The sequence below is a fragment of the Halichoerus grypus genome, chromosome 10 (genome assembly GCF_964656455.1).
Source record: "Halichoerus grypus chromosome 10, mHalGry1.hap1.1, whole genome shotgun sequence".
NCBI lineage: Eukaryota > Metazoa > Chordata > Mammalia > Carnivora > Phocidae > Halichoerus > Halichoerus grypus.
Window position 1 is genome coordinate 92,763,340 of NC_135721.1, and position 27,892 is coordinate 92,791,231.

Here is a 27,892-nt window from a genome sequence, read left to right on the forward strand (position 1 = left end):
ATACAATTTTAAGAGAAAACAAGGATATCTTGCTCTCGAAATATATCTATCTCTTGAAAGCTCTTTCCAGACAGTACAGTGTAATTCTTATTGATTCATGGGGGAAAAAAATAGGCTGGTTAGCAGAGTGTCCTCATTTGCAGTAAAATAACACACACACACACACACACACACACACACATTGTACTTTCAGGTTTACCAAAACACTTGTACTCATTTTGCATTCATCCATTTAATTCTCAGAGAAATTCTCTTTGGTGTCATTTGTTCTCTTTTACCAACGAGGAAACCAAGGCTCTGAGGAGATATGGGTCTTGCCAGGGTAGCGATACTTGTGACTGGCATCCCAAAACTTGAATGTGAGTCTTTGGGATTAGAATCCCATTGTATTTCCATTATGCATTCACTTGAGAACCTATAAACACTTTTTCCTAAAACTAATGACAGTAGAGGTAGCCCTCTACCTAGCACCCGGACAGACCATGACTCCTGGTCTATACTTATTTCAGGTCAATATAGGTTATAAACTTTTTAGTTTTTCACTCAATTGCCTTGTTGCCAGAATTGGCATGTGGACACAATATGGGAAATATTTTTTAAAACAACTTCTATAAGAATACTTTAATAGAAATGAAATAGACATGATCTAGTTTTATTCTATTATAAAATTAATATTCTCTACAACTTCATGAGACCTGTGAGAGCCTACAAAAGTGATAGTGTCTGGAGGCTGTGACCTCCACCAGATGTGGCCATTGATCTGAGATGGACCCTCCCTGCCACAGCTGCTGAAAGAAGCATTTTACAAATCACAGGACCTCACCTATTCACCTCTTAATAGTTGATTGCAATGACCAGTATGGTCATCCGATCTTAAAAAGAACAATCAATGAACTGAGTTGAGCCAACATGTATCTTTCTCCTACAAGAAGAAAGGGACCCTGGCAGCAGGGCCAGTCAGTGGTAGACCTCAACTCTTGTAGACTTAAGGTTGTGGTTCTTCTACTGGGCTTCACATGTGAGCAAAGGAAATTGATCACACACAAGGGGAAAAAGGTGAGCTGAGAGACAGGTGGGCTCCTATCAGAGAGAAGAGAGAAAAGACAAAAGGGATCATCCTTGGTTTCTGATGGCTCTGCTGTTCCCCCTTCCTCTCACCTGACTTCCATGAGTTTTCTGGGCCACCTTTCAACCATCCCCTCCCTGTAATCTTGAATGGATCCAAAAGTTTTTTTTTCTTGCAACCAAGACATTCTAAATTAGAATAAACTGGCCCCGGTGATATTCATAAACAAATCCACATCTATTTTAATTTATCTCACTCATTTCTCACTTTCTGCTTCTTCCACCCTTCAAAAAGCTTTTCTGTATATTTCCTGGTTAGCTGCAACTGCATGGTTATTTTGCTGTTGTTGTTTATCTCTCTAAAATCAATTCACTTACCTCTCACTCATTATTTCCTTATTTGTTCTTTTTCTACCTACAGGAATATACCTCACACTAAACTTGAAACACATCTACTCACTCATTCAGCAAATTACCCATCAAGAAGGACACTGCTGTCTGTGCTGTTCTATTACACTGAGAAAACCGATGCAATGAGAAAAGAAATTACACATATTCCCAGCCAGCAAATTGAGCAACATACCTGTATCAGGGCTCATGCAGTCAGACTCTCTTCCTGCTCTGTCCAAAACAGCATGTTTCTGGACCATCCTTTCTCTCTCTCTCTTTTTTTTGCCTTTTTACTGCAATATGTGTGTATATGCATATGTATAAAGAGTGTGTGTGTATGCATGCATGCACAAGTGTGTATTTTTCCCCATCTCTCCTAGAAGAATGTAAGCTCCATTAGAGTAAGGGTTTTGTGTATCAGTTCCTGGGACAATGCCTGGAACTTGGTAAATGCTCAAGAGTTTTGCTGAGTGAAGGAAGGAACTATGTCTAGAGATGCAGTGGTGGATAAGAAAGGTGAAGTCTGTGCCTTCATGGGGTCTGGAGGGAGGGCACAACAGAGCAGGACAAATTCTTTATTGGAGCATGTAAGAATGACAACCACTAGGGGAGGGATACAGATAGATCCAGGAAAGTTTCCTAGAAGAAGTGAGAAGTTCTAGTTATGATCTAAAGCCCAAGTTGGTATTCACCAACGTGCCCACTAGCTTTGACTATATAATGTGTTACGTTGAAACTCAGTGGCTTAAGATAACTGTTATTGCTTCTGTGTCTTCAAATTAGCTGGAGGCAGGGGCAGGCAGTCAGCTGGTCAGCTGAAGTAGGCTAGATTCTGCTGGGCAACACTGCTTTAAGCTGTAAATACAGCTGGCCTTGGTTCCTTGTAGAGGAGCTAAGGGCTCATTCTGGATCCCAAGCTGAAGGGACACCAGCCACCCAAGAGAAATTCTGCTTATGATGACGCAGAGGCATAAGAGTACAGAGGGAAACCTGCAAGGCCCCTGAAGGCCTAGGTTCAGATATCACTACCACCCACATACAATTGGCCAAGTCATCCAGTCAAGACTAAATTCTTGACCACTTTGATCAGAATGAGGCCATTACAAGCATGTGGATGAGAAGAGGGATGAAGAAGGGGACCAGCAAGGCAATCAGCTATGTCCAGGGTTGGCAGGAAAAGAGTGCTACAGGCCAAGTTCCAATGGGAAAGCAGCAAGTCCAAGGAATACAAAGTCATTTAGAAAGGTTGGTTCACAGAGGGTAGGGACAGAGTAGTGCTAAATGAGACTGGAGGTGAGGACAATGGCTGGATCTCTCAGGCCCTTTGTGAGTCATGGCAAAGAGCTTAGGCCAAATGTCCAAATCAATGGGGAGCCCATAATGGGTAAAAGCAAGAGAAAAAGTTGGTCATATTCTTATTTCAGAAAGATGCTTCTAGTTACAAGGAAAGAGTAGATTGGAGAAGTCAAGACAGGAGGTAGGAAGGAAGGTAGGAGGCCCAATGATGTGATGCAGATAAGAGGGAAACAAATCACCCATTGATCCATCATGGACCAAGCCAGCACCAAGAGCAGGTGGACATGTGCTCTTAATTCCAACGGAAAGAAAGAAGAAAGAAGAAAGAAAGAAAGAAAGAAAAAGAAAGAAAGAAAGAAAGAAAGAAAGAAAGAAAGAAAGAAAGAAAAGAAGCTGTTGATAAAAGAGGTCACCAAATGTCCAACCACTGAATTGTTACATTTGTTCCCAATTACAAAAAAAAAAAAAAAAAAAAATAGAAATTAATGGGTGCTATTTGCACATAATTTTCCAAGGCCCAAATGTACAGAACTTTCGCTCTTAAAATTTCCCACGAAACTTTTGTTTTCTTGTCCTCTCTGGAAAATATTATAAGTGGTCTTCCTAGCCCCAGAAAAGTTGTTATACTAAAGTAGTCCCTACAGAATCCTGAGTCACTGACTCCAAATAACCCCACCCCAACACGGGCAAGCACTGAGTGAAAAGAGGATCTACACCCAAGCACTGTCCAAAGCCAGAGTAAACAGCACAATCGCCCAGTGACCCAAAGGTCAACATTTCTAGACTTTCTCATCTGAGCAGCTGGAGAAGAATTTTATTAGAAACTGTCACCCACACAGAGCTCACTGGAACCATAGGGAGGAAATGCATTTAGAAAAAAGTATTCAATTGATGTATGTTTCCTTTGGTATCCAGAAATATAAAAAGGAATGCTTTAAGGTAGGAATTCATATCTGACTATGGATGTGCCTCTGGGCTGAAGCCCAAAGGAGGAAAGGTGGCATATTCTGACCCTAGCCATATGACAGAGAAGAAAGGAGTTCAAAACAGGACTTGAGGAGCTGGGCTTGGCCCTGGATTTGCTGTGAGACTTTGTAAGAGTCATTTAATTTTTCTGGGCTCCAGCCTTTTGTCGAGATGACTGTATGCAGTGATTTCCAACCTTTCTTATTCCCAAACACACAGATCTTAGTAAAATAACACAGTGCTATTAGAAACTGCCTGACCTTAGCAGTTATTCCCAAACAAGTGAGGTGTAGAGGGGCAGGTAAGTGAGAATTTAGGGGGCTATGACTGAGGAAAAGTCTACATAAGATTCTGATCCTCCTAACCCTACTCCCTTCCCCAACATACACACACACACACACACACACATGCATACACACATGCACATCACACATACAGACACATATACACACATGCATATGCACACATTGCACACACACACCATAATATACATATACACACATATAAATACATAGACACACAGACACATCACACACACATGCATATACACATACCCATCACACACATGTATACAAACACATATACACGTGCACATCATACATACACAGATATACATATACACACATCCACACATGCACACATGAGAGAAAATGTGTGCAGTCTCCTTTAAATCTCTAACATTATTTTGACATCACATCCTTGAATTTAAATGCTCTCCACTTCAAATCTAGAGCTTTCTTCCAAACTAGTTTAGGCCTTACTCAAATTCAAACCTATGAGGACCATGCCATTCTATATTTTAAAACTGGAAAGATTAAATTAACGTCTTCATCAATCAAATGAACATTTTCATGAGCTGGCCACACAAACATAGCCATAGCTGGGCAGAAACAGTTCTGACAAGCTACCCAGATAGGCATCCTCTGGGTCTCCTCTTCTCTTAAGGAGAAGGGGATGAAAAAAGTGGGGGAAGGGCGAGCAAAGGATTTGAAAAGAAGGGCTCCATGTGGCCCTTCTCTTTTTCCAGAGTCCCATAAAAAGGGAACAGCTCTGAGAACAAATCAAAAATCTTTTGAGACAGTTTTGTCTGGTTTCAAGTGACTCTGTACATTTATTTCCCTCTTGCTATCCCCCAAATGCAAGGGTCCTGCTTAAGCATACCAACCAGGCTCAGTATTTCTTCAGAGTATTAATGGAGAGGCTGGGAGTTCACAGTGGGTCCATTTTTAAAGGGGAAACAGTTTCCCTTCCTTTTATAAAGAAAATATAAGACAGTTGAGGCTGCTAATTTCAGCTACCTTTCTCAATAAGGATATTCATTCAAGCATGGAAGAGCTGAGTTGTACATTAATTAAGACAGAAATCCCCTCCCATTAACATGCCTTATGTGATTTCTCAGAGGGTGTTGATTGAGAGATTCACGTAGAAAGCCTATGGGGAAATGCAAACAAATAACTGGCATCTATATGTATCTTACCCCAACATTCAATGGTAGCTTCCCAACCATAGATTCATCCACTTGAGCCAAAAGTAGATAATAATGTGTGAATTACACACGTTCTTCTGCGTGCATGCCCTATTTCCTTTTACACTTTAATACACACTGGTTAAGGATGCATTCAGGTGATGAGAAAGAAGGGGACATTTTTAGCCATGTTCAAGTTAATATTTGCTGCAATGATATGCAATAAATCCATGCAAAATATTCAGGTTTGAAATAAAACTCACCACTTTAATTAGCTTAACATAATATTTTCTCATCTCTAGAACCAAATGCATAAGCTTATATATGATTAATAGATTCTACAAATCAAAGATATAACTGTGTTGGACAACTGCACATCCAGCTACCCAACTAGAGGATTCCAATTTTTCCAAAGAACTTAGTATCAGAAAGTGGCCACAGTAACATGATTCACACTAATAGACATCCAACTCAACTTCAGGTACTTGTCTTTAATTGGTACTTTATAAAAGGTCTTTTTAAATCTCTAAAAGTGCACCTTAGTATTGCAGTGCCTTATACAGAGCCTTAGGTGGATTCAGACTGGTTACATCATTTCATTTCTATAGTCCTCACATTCTTTGGGTAAATCGAGAGGAGAAAGCTTAACTAGTAGACAGAAAAAGCACTAAAACCCTGTCTTTCACCAACCTCAGTCTTTTACCAGAAACAAGGTTTTTCAGGTTAATTCTACCAACCATGGAAAATCTAGATTTGGGAAACATCACAAACCCACCAATAAGTAACTTCCTGGGTTCTCTCATTGAAAAACAAAAGGCATCTTCTTCAAGTTCTTTCTCAAGCCCTGTCTAGATGCATTATCACCCTGTTGCTATTGAACTCTTACTCAGAGGTTTAAGCAATTTGTTTTGAAGACACTGGAGAAGACTATGTACAAGCATGCACTTTCCCCAGCCTGCTCCAAGTCAACAGCCAATGCATTGTGGCAAAGAGAGAAAAACCAGGGAGCTGGAGTTCATTGAAGATTTAAGTAGAATTAATTTTGTTTTCATTGTAAGGCATGCAGGGCTTTTTTTCTTTTCCCTGACAGGTGATCTCTAGTTACAAAACAAACAGAGTCTACAGGTTATGGCCACTTGGACAGGAGAAGCAAAGGAGGACTTTCAAGGTAAACAAGACTCCTTGCAATTCCTGCCTAAAGAGCACCACTAGCTTGGAATAGCCACCCTGAGGAATCCTCTCTCTGCTGAATGATTTGTGGTTTTCATGTTGGGACATTTACATCGTACACCCCCTCATCATGTACTGAACTAGTTGAGGGTGGAAGGGTAAATGTGATGTTTACACGCCATGAACATAACACTCAAAATAAAAGGAAGATTCGACCTGGAGAAATGGATTGGAAAGGCAACTGTGCAGGTCACATTCTGCAGTGAAGCCTTGCAACAGGAGCTAAACTGTAACATCTTTTAAAGTGTCCTCATGGGATCCATATGTGCAGACTGCTAAAACTGTTAATGTGCCCAATTAGGTTTTAATTTATCTTAGTTTCCTCAGCCCTGCCATTAAAAGTCACACCACAGAGCCATCAAACCTAGCATTACCAACCTCAGTTTTGTCAGGTGCTGCTCAGCAAGTCGAACTATATGCCAGCTGCAGAAACTGGACCTTCATTCAAGCTAAGAAATGTTTAAATGGGTCAGAAGCATTTACCCTGGACATCTGTTTGACGCATAACCCAAGGATATTTAAACATCTCTTAACAAAACAAATAAAGGTTTCCACATTCCCAAGGACAGAAACCATTTAATCTACTTATACAGCTCTTTCAAGACTGTAATATTTTGGCAGGGCATATATGTCAGTAAAGCAACATGCAATGAGATTTATGGAGGCTAATTTATGTTTGAGCCTGTGAAGACATATTCCGGGTAGTCATGCTCGCTATGGGTAGCATTTTCCCTCCTGCATTCTTGTACTGTTTCAGTTTATTGCAGCGGCATGCTTCGTGAGATCATTGATTGCTTAGCATAAGCGTACGGCCGATCCATTTATTACGGAAGGAATCAACACCTCCACTGAGGTCACTTATTTCCCTTTGGATGCTCATACTGTAGGTGATGAAATCATGTATTTATCTACAACTTATTAGATTCATTTGATTGACTAGGGATCAATTTTTGTTTAACCAACTGTGCAGATTACCGGGTAGGAAGTTTCTTGGTGCACCACTGCGGTGTTTCAAAACAGCAGTGAAAATAATTATCTTAATATGGGACCACTGGGTCTTTCTCAAACACATGTTGGAGAAGCACTGAAGACAGTGCTTAGAACTAAAAATACCAAACACATGGAAAAGTCGTTGGGCTCTAAAGGCACTGTGGTTTCTTTATGAATTAGGAATGGTACAGTGAATGTGTGGGATCGCTCAGGCCACCAGTGGGCCCTTCCTGCCATCAGTGAACTTGCGACCTTACTTCCTTGGAGGGCTGTTAAAATGAAGTCAGAGGGCAGAAGAGTTATTTGCAAGTACCCTTTCACTTGTGTGGTCTGAAGAACTAACAGATTTATCCAAAAGATGGACAGTGGAGCAGAGTTGAAGAAGCAGCTGGTTAATTCAACATTCAGTTCAAAACACAAAACCCAAAGACAAGGGTCGGAGTTGCCATTTGGCTTTGCAGGGGCAGATCCCTTCTGAAATGCAAGCTTGCTCCCACCATGTAGACTGACAGCCCAAGGAGACCCCAGACATCCTTATAAGGCAAGAGGCCACCGTGATAAAGGATGGCATCCCTTACCCTCATGCTGGGGGCCCACAGGAGCCCTGCATTTACTCCTGGGAAGAAGGGAGAGGGCAGAGTGGCACCTGGGGTATTCAATTGCTGCAGCAAACTCTCTGACCATCTGGGGAGTCCAGCACTGATGGATTTGAAAGATCTGTCCATATTTATTTACCAAAAAGAAAAGACAACCAGTTTGAGGCAAAGGCCTGGAGATAATGAGGAAGGGTGTCAAGGAATTGAATGGAAGGTAGAGGATTCAGGGGAAGACAAGGCTGTTGTGAGTAGAACATTGTTCTGCCTCTGCAGATTCATACAATTAGCATTCCAGCTGAATTCTTCACAACTTTCCCCCTTTCCTACCCCAAATGAGTTGATGTGGGCATTATATGCTTATGATCTGAGAGATAATACTCTCATGATGTAAAGAATTGGGACAGTCTTATTGGCCCTTTTACCACGAAAGAGATGGTTCTCAAAATAGGGAATTCTAAAGTGGAATACTAAGCCTGAAACAGTTGGTTTAATTTAATCATCTCTGAGTTGAGAGTCTTTACTGTCTTTGATTTCTGAGTTTGATTTAATCCCTAAGAGCTCAAAAGGGTCATATTTTCCAGTCTTTTTCAATTAGCAAGTAGCAAACTATTAATAAGTTGTGGGGTTGATTGATGGGTCACAACAAACCATTTTTAAAGAAGATAGAATGAATAATAAAATCGAACATATCCGAGAGCATTACCCATCATAAAAGGTATATATTGTTTGTGACACTTTTGTTTCAGTTATGCAGATGTGTACTAGATCTCAAAGTAAAATGGATTTCTTGTGTGGATCTTAGACAAAATGCATTTGAAAACCACTACTTCAGTTCAAAAGTTTTTGAACCCTGGAAGAGGGTTTAGAGGACATTCTGAGGCTCCTGGAGATACTCACAAAAAGCAAAGGCCTGACTCAAGCTTAATGTATCAGACTGTCTGGAGGTAGAGCCCTGAAGCTTCCTGGGGTATTCTGATGCAGCCAGCTCATACACCAGGAGATGGGGTGGTAGAGTCTGGCTGACAAACACACCTGAAGCCTAGTGAGGCCTTGTGGGTGCCCTAAAACCACCCAGCAGGTCAGGGGGACAGTGCTGTGGCCCCCTACTACCTCGTCCTTCATCAGCTGCCAGGCAGCAAGAGGACAACATTGTTGGCATTGTTTTGAGTCTCCGTATAAAAGAAACATACCTTGAGTGGGGAGGATTGGCAAGGCAAGAGAGAAGCATTTTTAAAAAATGTTCTCTGTACTCGATTTGGTTTGCCAATTAGTTCTCATTCTTATGAAGAAATAGACAAGGTAAAGCTGCAGTCAATGCATGCTGAGCAGAGACTCAGGACTCATTGAAGGGCACTAAGAGTTACCAGGCTGACTGGTTGTCACCTACTGGGACCCATCAAACAGAAAATAGATTTCTGTGCATACACATGCGACAGGATCTTCAGAACCTCAGTGTGAAACATTTTTAAAGTTAGAGAGCAACACTTTGTATTGCATATGTTAGAGCATAGGAGCAATATTTTCTTTATGCAGGAATCAGGTATTTTCTACTTTGGTGTATGAGTCACTAAGACAGGGCATTGCAGCCCCTGCCTCTAGCACATCGGAGCACACAGACCCTCAGTAAATATTTGTTGAATTAATTAACAAGTGAAAAATGCACTCATCTAAGACATGTAAAAAAATAAACAAACAAAAACATTACCTTGTAGGAGCCAGAGTGCTGAGGAAACCTATAACATGTATCCTTCAATAGAGTCTGGGCTTTTAGGGATAATGCTACTTAATTCCTATCTTCTCTTGAGCACTTTCATTAAAGTTCAAACTTGTTCTCTAAGATGTTTTAATTTTCCAAACTTTATGTAGAAAATATAAATTAATAATTTATGCCAATCTAATCCATTTTTCATCCTACTGGAGATTCTAGGGCATCACCGTCCATACATATAGAAATATAATGTGTGAGCTACATATGTAATCAAAAATTTGTATACACATTCAAAAAGTGTTTTAAAACAGGTAAAATTAATATTAATATGTTATATTTAATTCTATATAAACAAACTTACGATTTATATAAGTAGTATGAAAAGTGATTAGTGAAATACATATATTTATATTAAGTCTTTGAAATCTTGTGTGTATGTTATAGCTACAACACAACTCAATTCCTATGAGCCACATTTCAAATGCTCAGTAGTAGCATGTGGTTCATCACTACTATATTGGACAGTGCAGTCTAGGCTTTTAGGTTGGTAGAAGATGGAAGAAAATGGCTCTTAAAACCCTCTGTGGAATAAATAGTTGAACAAAAATAATGCTAGTCCCATTTTACAGAGAAAATCCTGGGATCATTTATGACACAGCTAGACCCAGTATTCTTGCTGATTTCATCGTCGCCTCAAACACTGGTTCACCTGAGTATACTTGTCAATCCGCTCCTTTTTGAGAAGCAGCTGCCATAGGAGTCCTGAATGTAGACACAGACATTAAGCCACCTGAGTGCAAATCCTAGTAATTACTGTGCATCTTTGGCAAGTATGTTTCCTTTCCTCGTCTGTAAAATATGCATAATAATACCAACCTCATATGGTGGTTTAGAGGATTCACTGAGGTTATATTATAAAGCACTTAGAATAGTGATTGGAAGTACTTTGAAAGAAAGAGCTATTATTATCTAGAATTAAAATAAAAGCCGTCCATGGTAGTCATTATAGCCATTCACCAAGTATTTCCATCTTTCATCCTTCCAAGCACAATGCCCTGATAAAGTTAGATGTGTTCATTGACTTATTTTGGCCAATGAAATGTGACTGGAAGTTCTAATGCGTCACTCCCAGGTGGAAACTTTAAGAGCAAGTACTTGATTCTCAATGGGCTCTGCCACAGCTACCAGTCACGCTCCAGATCGTGACTGCTCCATCAGTCTGCATCCTGGGAGAAAAGTCCCAGCAGATCCGTGATGGACACATAGCTTGAGAAAGACCTAGAATTTATTATTGCAAACCATGAAGTTTGGGAAGTATTCTTACTCTAGAATCATTTAGCCCATTGTACACCATCTTAACTGCTACTGCTTGAAGGATTCACCAAGTTAACTAATGCCTCCTGTTTTCTCTAAATATACTGACTGATGCCCATAGATACAGAATATTCAATCTTATCAGGCTTTGCTCTAACACTTGATGCCCCATATACCTACATGCCTTCCTATGCCTTATAAGTATTGGTGATGCTCATTTCCAAATGGTTTATGCTAATTGTAGTCATTATTAAATTTAAGTATTGTACATACAGCAAAGAATTGAAAGAGATTCTTTGCTCTTTTTTAGAGAAATCCAAACCAGGAATTGCAAAAGATATATTTATGCATATGATTTTTGCAAGAAAGGCAAAGCAGAACTCCAACCAACTACTACACACTCAAAGTAAAGCTTTGGTCCTATGTAAAAAAAAAAAAAAAAATACTGGTAAATGAGTACGTGGTTGTATGCTTCAGGTTAAATGAACATGCTAAAGGTAAATTGAATTACTAGGTATTTACCCAAAGGATACAAAAATACAGATTCAAAGCAGTACATACACCCTGATGTTTATAACAGCACTGTCAACAATAGCAAAATTTTGGAGAGAATCCAAATATCCATCGACTGATGAATGGATAAAGAAGATGTGGTATATGTCTACAATGGAGTATTCAGCTATCAAAAAGAATGAAATCTTGCCATTTGCAATGAAGTGGATGGAGCTAGAGTGTATTACGCTAAATGAATAAGTCAGTCAGAGAAAGACAAATACCATATGATCTCACTCATATGTGGAATTTTTTTTAGAGATTTTATTTATTTATTTGAGATAGAGAGCAAGAGCAGGGGAGCAGAGAGAGAGGGAGAAGCAGGCTCCCTGCTGAGCAAGGAGCCCAATGTGGGACTTGATCCCAGGACTCTGGGATCATGACCCGAGCCAAAGACAGACGTTTAACCGACTGAGCCACCCAGGTGCCTCACATATGTGGAATTTAAGAAAGAAAACAGATGAACATATGGGAAGGAGGAAAAAAAAAAAGAGAGGGAAACAAACCATAAGAGACTCTTAACGATAGAGAACAAACTGAGGATTGATGGAGGGAGGTGCGTGGGGGAGGGTATTAAGGAGGGCACTTGTTGTGATGAGCATTGGGTATTGTATGTAAGTAATGAATCACTGAATTCTACTCCAGAAACCAGTATTGCACTGTATGTTAACTAAAATTTAAATTAAAAAAAAGAAAGAAAATGCTAAAGGTATGTATGTATTATTTTTATGACCACCCCCCAAAATCAAATATTTCGATTAACCAACTAACTACTTAATTATATGAAATGGGTTTTCTCCTGTAGAGTTACTTAGATCTTTATGAAATTCAACAACTGTGATCTCTCTCATAGGCATAGTACAATATTTCTCTTCTGTTTTGGATGATCTTTTGCATGATATTGTATGTTTGGAAAAACAATCTGGAAAAAAAGGTGCTGATGCACGGTGCTTTAGGTAATAAAGGGACTCCTGGAAAACAGATGATACAGGATGGTCCCATGAAAATTGCATCTGTCTTCACCATCCACCCCAACCCTTACTTTCTGTGAATAAAATTACCTGGAGCTTAACAATTACAGTCATGCAAGCAAGCTCAAAAATAAGTAAGAGGAGATGCAAGCATTTCTCCTCATGGTCCCATAAGCCCCAGACACATGTCCTTCTTCTGACCATACTTACAACACCTAACATGGATCACACGAAGCACCACCAACTACTTTCAGCTGTTCCCCAGTGATGAAATGTTTCAGACATATGGTCACAGAGATTAATATCTGTGCAGACCACTTTGAAACAGCCCAGAAATTGTTTGGGAACATGTGGCATTAAACAAATATAAATTCTAAGTTTTTCCCTCCCTGTGCCTTTCCCTTACACACCTGGACTTTTGGAATGAGTCACACAGTAGTCTCTGAGAATGAGGACAAAGCACCAGGTATTAGCACATGTTTAAATTCTGAGCCACCAGACAAAAACCCCTGGAGGGCTCTTAATCTTTGCGAATTGCAAACAAAGCGGGATCCATAAGAGAGCCGTCCTTTTGGTGGTCTCCTCAAAATGAAAAGCCTCCTGGACAGTGTGGGGGGCTGTGTTCTAGGGCTTGTCGTGGAATTGGAGTAATATAAAAGCTTTTTCCAGTTTCTTCCACCTTTAGAAGGCTATATGGTATGGACTGGTGTCTGGGATCTCTCTTAGCTATTTCACTATCTCTCAAATAATAAATTGTCCCAATTTTCTATGTCATAATCCTAAAGGTGATCCTTGTGAAGAAAGAGGGGAAACCCCTAATATATATAATGTTGAGGATTTTCATGGCTGTTTCTGCAAATAGCTTGGAGAAGTTTCACACAGATTCAGTACTCCAAAAATGTTATTTTGAAACAGTTTCCATTGTGGTTAGAAGATATGTGCTTTGTATTTTGTTGAAGGACAGACCAGAAATGATTGATAAGTCAGACATGGCATTTCCAGTTTCGGCTTGGAAGTTAGATATTTATTACCTTGAGTTACAAATGCTTTCAATCCAGGGAAGGTACATATGGTCTTCAGGCAGTGTGTGAAGACAGACAGGCACACATAGACTCTCTCTCTCTCTTTCTCTCTCTCATTCTCTGTCTCTCCCTCTCATTCTCTTTCTCTCTCATAAACACACACACACACACTATACAATTGGCTTGAACTGAAGAGAAAATTATAAATAAATAATAATTTATACAAAAAGGTGCCAACTAGTGCTGAGTTAACAACAACAACAAAAAAACTTTAACCACTTCATATAGTTTTTGCAAAACTAGAACTGAACTATTGTGTGTTTTAAGCTGTATAAAGTAGGAAATTTTGGTGAAGTGAAGCTCCAATGTCCTTAAAACAAATATTAGGATCTTATTTCCAGAGAAAGGAAGACCAAAGAAGGTGTCCTCCTCACCATTTTCCCAACCACAATGACTTACTTAAACAACTAACCTTCACTAGAAGGATTGCAATTTATACTAAATTAAGAGTCCATCACTTTGATATAAAAGTTTGCAATGTGTGCTAAGTTAAGAGTGGCAGAAGAAAAAAGCAATAGATTTAGATCACATGTAGTCTCTGGAGTAAAGAATTGATAGCTTTTTCTACTTGTGTCCTCAGACACTCCTAGTCTTTTTTAAAAGAAGTGAGATGCAAGTGAAGAAGTCCTTTTCCTTTTTGCTGTAATTCTTCCAACAAATGGTGAATTTCTCAGAACATCCTTTTCTATTCACCTTGCAATGGCACAAAGACTCAAGTGGGCAGGCAACCAGAAACCTAATCAATGAAGCATGGGTCAAGTTCTTCAATTTCCTTAGAAAAGGATTGTAATGGAAGCTATTCCAGGGCTAAATGTATCCATAAATATTAGTAAACTCAGCTAATTGTCCTGCTTCTCTCATTTGCCAAATCCCTATGCCCAGGGTATAGAAAATGCTGTCTTGATCTCAGGCAACTAACCCAAACTTTTTATTTAGAAAGTAGACTTTAAGGTAACACATTTTGAGGAAATCATTTGGGTCTCTATAATCTCAAGAAGCAACTTTTGGCTAGAACCAAATTGACATGAGTCAACAAAGAACAGCAAGTGAGATGGTGAGTAGGATTTCTTATTTAAGTCTTTCTGTTTTTTCATTCATAACAGAACACCCAGAAGGACGAGAAAGATTTAGGGTTTGGAACAATGTTGGTCATAGTCCTTTGAAAATAGTTTATTTGTAAATGTTTTCCCAACAAGTTTGACCGAGTTTATTCCCTTATGGCTTTTATTTATCCTTTATAATCACATCAGTATTATTGGTTTTATTCAACAAAAGGAAAATACGAATTTTTTTAAAGACTTGATCTTTACTCAGAAATTCATCAGATTGCTTTAGAAAAATAATTCACTTAACTGGAAAACAAATCAGCTGCTATGACAATTCGATTTATCTATTGTGTTTATTATGTGATATTTCACAGCCTGGATCTAACCCCAGAGAACTTGGAATCTCTGAATAAAATAATGAAATATTCTTACTGGTCTCTTTTGTTTAAAATAAAAAAAAAACATTATTTTCCCTTCTTGCAAAAAGTACATGTTTACCATAGAAAACTGAAAAAATATATAGATAAGTCAGAAAAAAAATCATTAACATCACAAATTCTCATTATATTGCTCCAGAATATATTATAAATATATAAATTTAACTAATATATGTAATTGGAAAGTGTAAGGCTGTTTTGTAACCCGTACTACATTTTCCTTCACATTTCATAAACAGTTTCCACTATTCTATAGCACAATTTTAATAACTTTACAATATCCTGTTGCATGCCTGTAATCCCCTATTATTAGACACATCACTTGTTTGAGGGTTTTTTTCCCTTTTTATAAACAGAACTATGATAAACATCCTATAGCAACATCTTCCTGCAGATTATTTCCACACACTCAATTTCCAAAAAAGAATGTCTGGCACCCAGAACTTTTTCTAGGATTTGGATACTTGTTGTCAAATTGTTTTCCAAAAAGTTACATGAAAAGTGCCCCCCAGCAGAGTGTGAGAAGTGTCATTTTCTTGGACTTTGTTGACACTAGCTGTTACACACATAGTCTGATCTTTACCAAATCAATAAGAAGAGAGATCCTTTATTGCTGTTTTGCTTGGTCATTTTTATTTTTTTCTTTCTGAATTGCTTCATCATGTTACCCGCATCTTTTCTGTATTCAAAAAGCTTTTGAATACCATCATGAAAATTAGCAATGCAAAGATACACAGAGATAACACAGATACAGCTTACTTGCTAGACCAACAATATAAATTCAAGGTATTTAATTTAACTGCCATCTTAAGTATGTCAGGAGGGTGTTTGTTATAAAAATAGAGGTGAGAAAACCATGGTACGGCATCAGTGTCCATAACTGCACCTGCAGTGGGGGAGCATTGAGGCATATTGGTATAATGGATACTTCCATTAGTCAATTCTTCCTCATTGATCACTGGGTTCCAAATAGAGCAACCCAGACTGTATTTTCTGGAACTCAGTGAAATAAGAGCTTGTCAGGAGAGAAGAGCAGTGCTGAAAAAAAATTAAAACCTACATCTCAACATTCATAATTTTTAAGTCCATCATCTCAGAAATGCTCTGGGGATGTATCTTGGAATCAGGAAAAAGAGTGACTCCTCTTTGTACAGCCTTTGTGTCTGTGCTGGGGCTGCTATTAAGTAACTGTAATGAGACAAGGACAATCTTTAAACATGCAAATATTCCTACAGCCTCCATTTCTTTTGAATTGTATATACTGGAGAAATAAGGTCATACAGAGAGAAGAGTGGAAGACAGAGACACAGAGACAGACAGTCAGAGAGATGTGCATACATTTAAGAAAAATAAGAGAATGGTGGAAAATATCCAAATTTCTTAAAATCAGGGGAAAAAAACAACTTTAGCAACATTAGAACCATACAGTTGGTAATGTGAGCTCTACAAACAAAAGATTATTCTTTATTGCAATATATGAGCATTACATGAATCTTAAAAGTAATTTTTATTCAGGTGATTCAACACACTAGCGATAACTAGTTACATGTACATTAAGATAATGAACACAATCAAGTGGTAATTATATGTCTGCTACTGGTACATCATTACAAGAAAATCTTCACAATAACCCTATGAGAAAAGCATCCTTATTATTTTTCTCACATATAGACTTAAAAACAAACAAACAAACAAAATGAAGCTTAGAAAGGGAAATTCAGTAGATCCAGACCTTGGGACTACATCTTGCTGTTCCATATTCCTCTGTTCTCAAGTCAGCGGTGTCAACAGAGAGAAAACACAATGTCAAGAAGCCCTTGTGCCTTTATAAGCAGATCTTCAAAATGAAAAACAGCTGAACACTAAAGAGCTGGATATCTGAAAAATAATCCCATTTGCAAATAACAAAGTATGTGTACCTATGTAAGAAGCATTCTTCCTCTTCATCTCTTGAGTTTGACTCTAAAATATCACCTAAAAGATGTACAAATCCTGCAAATGCTGTACCTCTAAATCTCTGAAGACAGCAAGAGAGGAAAAATATTAGAAGGTGATCAGGATTATCCATCTTGCTTCCTCTCTGCTAAATCAGTCATTGGGCTATTATGAGTGGATGGAAAAAACCTTGTAATCCTCAGGTGTGTCGTTAAACTCGTAAATTGCAAGATTTCTAGGACATTTTATATTACAGTTGACACCACTCCATGGTATGTTCAAGGATGTTTTCCAAGAGAAGCCACTCTGTGAAAACATTAAAAGGGCCTTTTCACATTCTTTATACTATAGAAAAAGAAACAGATTCAGCTTCTTAGTTATGCAGGTAATTCCTATCCAAGCTTCAGTCAAATATTGCCTTCCACAAAACCACGATTATCTCTTCATAGAACCAGAGGCCAGTACCTTACTCCCATTCCAGGCTGTCCACTCTTTTTACCTTACAGGCCAGGAAAGTCAGACTTCCATTTTCAATTATATCAAGCTGAATAGAAAAAGGAAGGGAAAAAGTATGGTTTGAGTTTGCAAAGTTTATTTATCAAACTAAGAATAATAGAGTTTTTTAAAATTTGGCAGTGAGATTTGAAAGGTATTTTTTAAATGAGGCAAATAAATGATACCTATTAGTCCTGGTACACAATACCTAAAGATAAACCTTTAACATATTTTGAAATTAAAACAAGGGTTATCATTTTTCAGTGTACAAATCAAAATTCTCTGAATTATTAGACTTTCAGATACCTCTTCCTTCTGGGGATTCTCAGCATATTTAGATAATGACATATCCAACAGGTCATGTTAAATGCTGCTGCATATTTTTTTCTAAGCAATAGGGATTTTCTCTCTCCAACTAAACTATATGTACTCCTAAAATTAAGGATTATGTTTCCTATATGATAATATACTCACAGTACCTACCTCCCTTAACAGCACATAGAGCCTTCCCTCTACTTGTGGACTATTAAATGAGGCATGGTAGAGAAGTTGCATGTACAGGCATACCTTGTTTAATTGTGCTTCACTTTATTGCACTACACAGATATTGCTTAAAAAAAAAAATTGAATGTCTGCAGCAACCCTGAGTCAAGCAAGTCTATCAGCACCATTTTTCCAACAGCATCTGCTCACTTCGTATCTTTGTGTCACATTTTGGTAATTCTCACAATACTTAAAACTTTCTCACTATTACTATTATATTTGTTATGGTGATCTGTGATCAGTGATTATGACTTGCTGAAAGCTCAGATGAGAGCATTTTTTAGCAATAAAGCATTTTTTAATTAAGGGATGTACATTTTTTTGACATATGCTATTGCACACTTAATACACTATAGTATAGTGTAAACATAATTTTTATATGCACTAGGAAACCAAAAAATTAATTTGACTAACTTTATTGTGATTTTCACTTTATTGCAATGGCCGGGAACCAAACCTGCAATATCTCCAAGGTATACCTATATCAAATCTGCAACTGTTAAGCCGTAAAAGCATCTTCCATCTTCCTGGAAAAAGTAATCATTACTATATATGTGACCCTTACTAGATTTTAGATAGAAATCTACTAATTAAAAGCTTCCTAAAGCAAAAGTCAGCAAATTTTCTCTGTAAAGAGTCAAATAGTGGGGGCGGAGCAAGATGGCGAAGGAGTAGGAGACCTAAATTTTGTCTGGTCTCAGGAATTCAGCTGGATAAGGATCAAACCATTCTGAACACCTACATACTCAACAGGAGATCGAAGAAAAGAATAGCAGCAATTCTCTGAACAGAAAAGCGACCACTTTCTGGAAGGTAGGATGTGCGGAGAAGTGAATCCGAGGCAATATTTGGGAGGGTAGACAGCGGGGGAGGGGACCTCCGTCAGCCACTACTGGCAAGTGATAGAGCCACGGAGCACAAAATCGGAACTTTTAAAAGTCGGCTCTGCTGAGGGATGTCGCTCCAGTGGCTAAGCCAGGGGTGTACCCTCCCCTGACAGTGTGGTCTCAGGACCCTCAGGGTCACAGAAAGACCACGGGTGCCTGAGTGCAGCTGAGCTCCCAGATATTGGAGCGAGGAAACCAGCTTCAAAGACGGAGCTGAGGAATGGGATCTCAGCTCGGGGTAGCCATAAACCGTTATCCGTGGCACAGTCGGGCCACTGCTCCTCTAGCAGGGACCCAATAAGTGGCATATCCGGGGAGACTCTCCTTCCTTCCCCGGGAGGACAGGCGCGGGAGCGCACTGCAGGGATCTGCTGGGTTTGGAGACTCCACAGAGGGTCGAGCACCAGAGAGAGAAACACTCGGTCACAGGCCGGGTGAGCACGGGGTGCGGCCCGGGGGACAAGAGTGATTGACTGCTTTCCTCTGGGGGCACATTAAGGAGCGGGACCCAAGTTCTTGGCTCCTCCGGGGCAGAGACTGGGAGGCCGCCATTTTCACTCTTGTCCTACAAAGCTGTACAGAAAGCTTGCAGGGAATAAAAGCTCCCGAGAGCAAACCCAGCAGATTACTTAGCCCAGACTGGCAAGGACGGCGGGGCAATTTTGCCTCCGGCAAAGACATTTGGGAACCACAGCAACAAGACCCTCCCCCAGAAGATCAACAAGAAGAGCCAGCCAAGACGAAGTTTACCAATCAATGAGAACAACAGAACTCCAGGGCTAGGGGAAAAATGCACATAGAATCCATGGCTTTTTTACCATGATTCTATAGTCTTTCAAAGTTAATTTTTTTTTAACTGTCCTTTTTCTTTTTTTGGAATTTTTCTTTATCCCTTTTTCAACCAACATCTTATCAACCCCTTTTTTAAAAAAACACTTTTATTTTTCATTTTTAGACTCATATTCTATCCCTTCATAGTAGTTACCCTTATTTTTGGCATATATATATAAGTTGTTCGCTCTTTAAAATTTTGAGATACAGTTTCTTCTAACAGATCAAAATATACACTAAATCTCTAGTGTATGGCTTTGTTCCACTCTCTTGTCTGTTCACATTCTCCCCCTTTTTCTTTCTTTTTTTAAAAATCCTCTTCTTTCTTTCTTCAAACAACTTCTTATCAATTCCTTTTATAAAATTTTTTATAATTTTCATCTTTACAGTCATATTCCATCCCTTCATCATATCAACCCTTATTTTTGTACATATATAAGTTTTTCCTTCTTTAAAATTTTGGGAGGCACTTTCTTCTAACAGACCAAAATACACCCAAAATCTAGTGTGTGGCACTGATCTATGCACCAGCCTGATCATATTTGATCATATTCTAGTTTTTTTTTGTTTTGTTCTGTTTTTGTTTGTTTTTATCTTTATCTTTTTCTTTTTCCTTTTTCTCTCTTTCCCTTTCTTTTCCCCCTGCTCCAGGTCTTTTCTGATTTGTTTAGAGTATATTTTCTGGGGACATTGTTACCCTGTTAGCATTTTGTTCTCTCATTCATCTATTCTCCTCTGGACAAAATGACAACATGGAAAAAATCACCTCAACAAAAAGAACAAGAGGCAATATCGACTGCCAGGGACCTACTCAATACGGACATTATTACAATGTTGGATCTAAAGTTCAGAATGATGACTTTAAAGATACTAGCTGGGCTTGAAAAAAGCATGGAAGTTATTTGAGAAACCCTTTCTGGAGAAATAAAAGAACTAAAATCTAACCAAGTCAAAATCAAAAAGGTTATTAATGAGGTGCAATCAAAAATGGGGGCACTAACTGCTAGGATAAATGAGGCAGAAGAAAGAATCAGTGAGATAGAAGAACAAATGATGGAAAATAAAGAAGCTGAGAAAAAGAGAGAGAAACAATTACTGGATCACGAGGGCAGAATTTGAGAGATAAGTGATACATTAAGATGAAACAACATTAGAATAATTGGGATCCCAGAAGAAGAACAAAGAGAGAGAGGGGCAGAAGGTATATTGGAACAAATTATAGCAGAGAACTTCCCTAATTTGGGGAAGGAAACAGGCATCAAAATCCAGGAGGCACAGAGAACTCCTCTCAAAATCAATAAAAATAGGTCAACACCCCGACATCTAATAGTAAAACTTACGAGTCTCAGAGACAAACAGAAAATCCTGAAAGCAGCTCAGGAGAAGAGATCTCTAACCTACAATGGTAGAAACATTAGATTGGCCACAGACCTATCCACAGAGACCTGGCAGGCCAGAAAGGACTGCCATCATATATTCAGAGCATTAAATGAGAAAAATATGCAGCCAAGAATACTATATCCAGCTAGGCTGTCACTGAAAATAGAAGGAGAGAGAAAAATCTTCAAGGACAAACAAGAACTAAAGGAATTTGCAAACACAAAACCAGCACTACAAGAAATATTGAAAGGGGTCCTCTAAGCAAAGAGAGAGCCTAAAAGCAACATAGAGCAGAAAGGAACACAGAAAATATACAGTAACAGTCACCTTACAGGCAATACAATGGCACTAAATTCCTATCTTTCAACAGTTACCCTGAATGTAAATGGGCTAAATGCCTCAATCAAAAGGCACAGGCTATCAGATTGGATTAAAAAACAAGACCCATCGATATGCTGTCTGCAAAAGACTCATTTTAGACCCAAAGACACCCCCAGACTGAAAGTGAGGGGGTGGAAAACCATTTACAATGCTAATGGACAACAAAAGAAAGCTGGAGTGGCAATCCTTATATCAGGCAAATTAGATTTTAAACCAAAGACTATAATAAGAAATGAGGAAGGACACTATATCCTACTTAAAGGGTCTATCCAATGAGAAGATCTAACAATTGTAAGTATCTATGCCCCTAACATGGGAGCAGCCAATTATATAAGGCAATTAATAACAAAAGAAAAGAAACACATTGACAACAATACAATAATAGTGGGGGACTTTAACACCCCCCTCACTGAAATGGACAGATCATCTAAGCAAAAGATCAACAAAGAAATAAAGACTTTACATGACACACTGGACCAAATGGACTTCACAGACATATTCAGAACATTCCATCCCAAAGCAACGGAATACACATTCTTCTCTAGTGCCCATGGAACATTCTCCAGAATAGATCACATCCTAGGTCACAAATCAGGTCTCAACTGGTACCAAAAGATTGGGATCATTCCCTGCTTATTTTCAGACCACAATGCTTTGAAACTAGAACTCAATCACAAGAGGAAAGTCGGAAAGAACTCAAATACATGGAGGCTAAAGAGCATCCTACTAAAGAATGAATAGGTCAACCAGGAAATTAAAGAAGAATTAAAAAAATTCATGGAAACCAATGAAAATGAAAACACAACTGTTCAAAATCTTTGGGATGCAGCAAAAGCAGTCCTAAGAGGAAAGTATATAGCAATACAAGCCTTTCTCAAGAAACAAGAAAGGTCTCAAATACACAACCTGACCCTACACCTAAAGGAGCTGGAGAAAGAACAGCAAATAAGCCTAAACCCAGCAGGAGAAGAGAAATAATAAAGATCAGAGCAAAAATCAATGAAATAGAAACCAAAAGAACAGTAGAACACATCAGCGAAACTTGGAGCTGGTTCTTTGGAACAATGAACAAGATTGATAAACCCTTGGCCAGACTTATCAAAAAGAAAAGAGAACGGACCCAAATCAACAAAATCATGAATGAAAGAGGAGAGATCACAACCAACACCAAAGAAATACAAACAATTATAAGAACATATTATGAGCAACTCTATGCCAGCAAATTAGATAACCTGGAAGAAATGGATGCATTCCTAGAGATGTGTCAACTACCAAAACTGAACCAGGAAGAAATAGAAAACCTGAACAGACCCATAACCACTAAGGAAACTGAAGCAGTCATCAAAAATCTCCAAACAAACAAAACCCCAGGGCCAGATGGCTTCCCAGGGAAATTCTACCAAACATTTCAAGAAGAATTAATACCTATTCTTCTGAAACTGTTCCAAAAAATAGGAATGGAAGGAAAACTTCCAAACTCATTTTATGAGGCCAGTATTACCTTGATCCCCAAACCAGACAAAGACCCCATCAAAAAGTAGAATTACAGACCAATATCCTTGATGAACATGGATGCAAAAATTCTCACCAAAATACTAGCCAATAGGATCCAACAGTACATTAAAATGATTATTCACCACGACCAAGTGGGATTTATCCCTGGGCTCCAAGGTTAGTTCAACATCCACAAATTAATCAACGTGATACAATACATAAATAAAAGAAAGAACAAGAATCATATGATCCTCTCAATAGATGCAGAAAAAGCATTTGACAAAGTACAGCATCCTTTCTTGATCAAAACGCTTCAGAGTACAAGGGATAAAGGGTACATACCTCAATATCAAAATAAACCATCTATGAAAAACCTACAGCGAATATCATTCTCAATGGGGAAAAACTGAGAGCTTTCCCCCTAAGGTCAGGAACGCGGCAGGGATGTCCACTATCACCACTGCTATTCAACATAGTATTAGAAGTCCTAGCCACAGCAATCAGAAAACAAAAAGAAATCAAAGGCATCCGAATTGGCAAAGAAGAAGTCAAACTCTCACTCTTTGCAGATGATAGGATACTTTATGTGGAAAACCCAAAAGACTCCACCCCAAAACTGCTAGAACTCATACAGGAATTCAGTCAAGTGGCAGGATATAAAATCAATGCACAGAAATCAGTGGCATTCCTATACACCAACAACAAGACAGAAGAAAGAGAAATTAAGGAGTCGATCCCATTTACAATTGCACCCAAAACCATAAGATACCTAGGAATAAATCTAACCAAAGAAGCAAAGGATCTGTACTCAGAAAACTATAAAATACTCATGAAAGAAATTGAGGAAGACACAAAGAAATGGAAAAACGTTCCATGCTCATGGATTGGAAGAACAAATATTGTGAAGATGTCAATGCTACCTAGAGCAATCTACACATTCAATGCAATCCCCATCAAAATACCATCCATTTTTTTCAAAGAAATGGAGCAAACATTCCTAAAATTTGTATGGAATCAGAAAAAGCCCCAAATAGCCAGAGGAATGTTGAAAAAGAAAAGCAAAGCTGGCGGCATCACAATTCCGGACTTCCAGCTCTATTACAAAGCTGTCATCATCAAGACAGTATGGTACTGGCACAAAAACAGACACATAGATCAATGGAACAGAATAGAGAGCCCAGAAATGGACCCTCAACTCTATGGTCACCTAATCTTCAACAAAGCAGGAAAGAATGTCCAATGGAATAGACAGTCTCTTCAACAAATGGTGTTGGGAAGATTGGACAGCCACATGCAGAAGAATGAAACTGGACCATTTCCTTACACCACACACAAAAAGAGACTCCAAATGGTTGAAAGACCTCAATGTGAGACAGGAATCCATCCAAGTCCGAAAGGAGAACACAGGCAGCAACCTCTTTGACCTCAGCCTCAGCAACTTCTTCCCAGAAACATCACCAAAGACAAGGGAAGCAAGGGCAAAAAGGAACTATTGGGACTTCATCAAGATAAAAAGCTTTTGCACAGCAAAAGAAACAGTCAACAAAACCAAAAGACAACCGACAGAATGGGAGAAGATATTTGCAAATGACATATCAGATAAAGGGCTGGTATCCAAAATCTATAAAGAACTTATCAAACTCAACACCCCAAGAACAAAGAATCCAATCAAGAAATAGGCAGAAGACATGAACAGACATTTTTCCAAAGAAGACATCCAAATGGCCAACAGATACATGAAAAGTGTTCAACATTGCTCGGCATCAGGGAAATCCAAATCAAAACCTCAATGAGATATCACCTCACACCAGCCAGAATGGCTAAAATTAACTAGTCAGCAAATGACAGATGTTGGTGGGGATGTGGAGAAAGGGGAACCCTCCTACACTGTTGGTGGGAATGCAAGCTGGTGCAACCACTCTGGAAAACAGTATGGAGGTTCCTCAAAAAGTTGAAAATAGAGCTACCCTATGATCCAGCAATTGCACTACTGGGTATTTACCCCAAAGATACAAATGTAGGGATCCGAAGGGGTACGTGCACCCCGATGTTTATAGCGGCAATGTCCTCAATAGCCAAACTGTTGAAAGACCCAAGATGTCCATCGACAACTGAATGGATAAAGATGATGTGGTCTATATATACAATGGAATATTATGCAGCCATCAAAAGGAATGAGATCTTGCCATTTGCAACGACGTGGTTGGAACTGGAGGGTGTTATGCTGAGCGAAATAAGTCAAACAGAGAAAGACATGTATCATATGACCTCAGTGATATGAGGATTTCTTAATCTCAGGAAACAAACTGAGAGTTGCTGGAGTGGGGAGTGGGGTGGGAGGGATGGGGTGGCTGGGTGATAGACTTTGGGGAGGGTATGTGCTATGGTGAGTGCTATGAATTGTGCAAGACTGTTGAATCACAGATCTGTACCTCTGAAACAAATAATGCAATATATGTTAAAAAAAAAAAAGAAGAAGAAGAAGAAGATAGCAGGAGGGGAAGAATGTAGGGGCGGGGAATCGGAGGGGGAGATGAACCATGAGAGACCTTGGACTCTGAAAAACAAACTGAGGGTTCTAGAGGGGAGGGGGGTGGGAGGACGGGTTAGCCTGGTGATGGGTATTAAAGAGGGCACGTTCTGCATGGAGCACTGAGTGTTATATGCAAACAATGAATCATGGAATACTACATCAAAAACTAATGATGTAATGTATGGTGATTAACATAACAATTAAAAAAAGTCAAAGCAAAAATAAGAATCAAATATTAACTATTTTAGTCTTTGGAAGCCACACAGTCTGGTGACAACTACTCAACTCTGCTGTTTCAGTGTGAAATAAGACTCTCTGAAAAGAATAACATAGAATGTCACATATTGACAAGAAATGAAATTTACAAGATGATACCATCATTAGTTATGATATACTTATCAGTAAAATATATAAAAAACAACGTTGACATAAATTAAAAATTTTACTATTCCACAATTTCATTAAAGAAAAATTTTAAATACTTCTTTCATACATAAACAATTTAAAAGCTCCCAGAATTGTGTAAAGCTAAAACCTATATAAACTAAAGATTATATTAAGATGTACACAGAACCTTGAATGTGGCAATGAAAGAACATACATTATTTTCAAACACAGAAGAAATTGTCACAAATTTGAGCTTCTGTTAGGGCATAATAAAATTTCAATGAATTCCCCAAAACAGGAGTTTCAAGTTTCACATCCACTGAATGCTGTCCTATCAAGTGAAAAATCCACAACATAAAAACTTTTTAAAAATCACACTTGAGAGCAACTCAATTGAAATTATCCAGCCTGAGGCGTAAGAGAAAGAAAAGGAAGGTAGAAAAATTAAGAGAGCCTCGGAAATCTATGGGACATCATCCAACATAATAACATACACATAATAGAAATCTCAGAAGAAAAGGGAAGAGAGAAAGGTTAGAAAGATTATCTGAAGAAGGGCATCTGACTGGCTCAGTCGGTAGAGCATGTGACCTTGATCATTAGGGGTAGGGATTACTTAAAAATAAAAATCTTTTATAAAAAATTAAAATAAATAAATAAGTAAATAAAAATAAAAAAGATTATCTGAAGAAATAGTGGCAAAATCTTCCCAAATTTGATGAAAACATTAATCTATACATCTGAAATGCTTAATGAACTTCAAGGAGGATAAAGAGATCCAACCTAGACAAACCATGTTAGACTGTAGAAAACTGACCACAAAGAAAGAATCTTGAAAGCGGTAAAACAGAAGGACTCTCCCCATGTACAAGGGTCTTCAAAAGATTAACAACCAATTTGTCATCAGAAATTATGGAGACCAGAAGAAAATCAGATGATACATTCTAAATGCTGAAAGAAAAACACCATTAACTAAGAATTTTATGTCTGGCAAAACTGTACTTCAAAAATGAAAGAGAATCAAAGCATTTCCAGAATTTAAAAAAAGCCTGAGAGACTTTATCACTAGTAGGCCTGACCTGGAAGTCCTTCAAATTGAAATGAAAGATTACTAGACAGTAATTCAAATCTTCAAGAAAAAATAAAGAACAGCAGTAAATTTAATTTTGGAAGTAAATATTAAAAATAATGTAAATGTATTTTTGTTTGTAATTCATTTTTTTCATCTGATTTAAAATACAATCACATAAGAAATAATTATAAATCTGATTATGGGCACAAATGAATAAAGATGGATTGTGATACTAACAGTATAAAGGAGGGGGGAATGGATCTATATAGGAACAAAGTTTTTGCATAGTATAAAATTAAGTTGGTATTAATATGAAATAATTTTTTATAAATTAATATATTCATTGTAATCACCAGGGCAACCACAATGAAAATAATTTTTAAAATAGTGAAAGAATTACAATGGTACAGTAGAAAATATCTAATACATAAGAAAATTCAGGAGTGAAAGAGAAAGAGTGGAACAAAAAAAATATAGAAAACAAATAACAAAATGGAAAAAGTAAATCCTTCCTTATCCATAATTATATTAAGTGTAGATAGACTAAGCTCTCTAACAAAAGAAATTGGCAGAATGGACTTTTTTAAATGATTCAACTACACACTGTCTATAAGAGATTCACTTTAGATTCAAAGGCACAAATAAATTGAAAGTAAAAGAATGAAAAAGATATTCCATGCAAACAGTAACCAAAAGAAGCTAAAGTGACTATACCAATATCAGACAAAATGGAATTTAAAACAAGAAAAGATTACTAGAGACAAAGAATGAAATTTTATAATGATAAAAGGATTATTTCAAGAAGATATAACAATTATGACATATGTATACCTAACAGCAGAGCCC